This window comes from Bison bison, unplaced genomic scaffold, assembly GCF_000754665.1.
Source record: "Bison bison bison isolate TAMUID 2011002044 unplaced genomic scaffold, Bison_UMD1.0 scf7180017864198, whole genome shotgun sequence".
In the NCBI taxonomy this organism is placed as follows: domain Eukaryota; kingdom Metazoa; phylum Chordata; class Mammalia; order Artiodactyla; family Bovidae; genus Bison; species Bison bison.
This window is the reverse complement of record NW_011494770.1, coordinates 4,828,381-4,830,094: the sequence shown is the minus strand read 5'-3', so window position 1 is coordinate 4,830,094 and position 1,714 is coordinate 4,828,381. Positions and strand designations below refer to the sequence as shown.

Genomic DNA, 1,714 nt, shown 5'->3' with positions numbered 1-1,714 from the left:
CTTTGAGATCCCGTAGATTGTAGCCCACCAGGCTCCTCTGTCCATGGAATTTCCTAGGTAAGAATACTGGAGTGGGTTGCCATAGAGTCCTTCAGGGGATCTTCCCAACCCAGGGATCGAACTCACATCTCCTGCATCAGCAGGCGGATTCTTTACCAACGCACCACTTAGTTAATAAGTATCAATCAAGGATAGACTGGAAACTTAGCAGGAAGCCTTCAAGTTAGTTGCAATAGCGAAAGCCGAAAGCTTCGCCTCCCTCCGAAAGCTTCGGCTGAGACTAAGCAAGGATGAGTTCAGCCCTTCCTTGAGAGCAGGCAGATGGCCGACTAGAGACTTTAACCAAACAAAAGGAATGATAACACTTCCTTACTGATATATTGGAGTACCACCCATCCCTCCTCGCTCATTCTAAAGATAAGGATTATGAAGCCCGGATAGGTGACGTGACTTAGTCACCCAACTACTAAATAACAGACCGAGACTAGCTCCGGCTTACGTCACTCCCTTTGGCCCCAAGCCGCCTCGGGGTCTCTCCCGCTCGGTGATCACCGTCGCCTGGTTCACCTTCCTCCGAAGCCCAGCCTCCCGGCAAACACGGGAACTTCAAGCTGCAGTCATTAAGGAACCTCGCGGCGGAATCCGCAGAGGACGAGGCCAGGCGTGCTCTCGTCCTGATCCAGGAGCGCTTAGAGGTCCACACGTGCCCGCCCTAGCGTCCCGGCTTGCCTGCCACGGGCGGAAACGACACTTCCACTGGCCCCGGAATTGGCCCTGAAGCCCCTCACCCAGCCGGGGTATCCGGGATGAAGACTCGGCCCTCCTTCCGTGGGACACTGAACCTGCGGCTTAGACCTAATCGCTACTTCCGCGTCCTCGGACGAAAATTAAACTCCGCGGGCCTTGACCAAAGCCCGATGTCATTGGACAAACCTTTAGGTCGCTGCTTGTGATTGGTTACGGAAGGTTATTTAGACCCACTGAATGTCCTTTTCCTTCAAGAAGGCGGGTCTTCAGCGGGGCAGCCAATGGAAGCTTAGAGCCAACGAGTGGGCGTGGCAGATCACACAAACAAACATGGCGACGCATGCTCAGATCGTGTCTCTAGGTTTCCCCAGCGCTGTCACATACCTGCGTAGGAAGCCTGGCGTTGTGGAGTCTTATGGCCTTTGGCTCAGGCTCACGATCCCGAGTTCGTGCCCCGTACAGATCATCGCAGAGAAAGTGTATCGTCCTCTACATACAGACCCGAAGTGGGACCCCTCTCCCAAGTACGCCTGTCGTGGAGTGTCGCGTTTTATTGTTTAATCATTCGTCCATTCAGCGAACATCTGTTGTTTATGGGACTAGTGAACCAGTGAAGTTGCTTAGTCATGTCCGACTCTTTGCGATCCCATGGACTGTGTCCTACCAGGCTCCTCCATCCGTGGAATTTTCCAGACAATTCCAGTACTGGTGTGGGTTGCCATTTCCTTCTCCAGGGGATCTTGCCGACCCAGGGATCGAACCCAGGTCTCCCGCATTGAAGGCAGACGCTTTACCGTCTGAGCCAACCAGGGAAGCCCTGTTTAAGGGACTGCTGCTAAGCTGCTGCTAAGTCACTTCAGTCGTGTCCGACTCTGTGCGACCCCATGGATGGCTGCCCACCAGGCTCCCCCATCCCTGGGATTCTCCAGGCAAGAACACTGGAGTTGGTTGCCATTTCCTTCTCCAA

General features: G+C 54.1%; 1 protein-coding gene across 2 annotated transcripts in view; it reads right to left on the bottom strand.

The window, feature by feature from the left end:
* MTFR2 (mitochondrial fission regulator 2) overlaps window positions 1-938 on the bottom strand; it is a 16,708-nt gene extending 15,770 nt beyond the window's left edge. Inside the window, exon 1 of one of the 2 annotated variants that reach the window (XM_010844244.1) lies at window positions 500-938. The gene's annotated coding sequence lies outside the window, so the exon portion shown is untranslated. Of the gene's footprint in view, window positions 1-479 lie in introns of both variants that reach the window. The other variant, XM_010844245.1, reaches the window with a different exon arrangement.
* Between the last annotated feature and the right edge of the window lie 776 nt (window positions 939-1,714).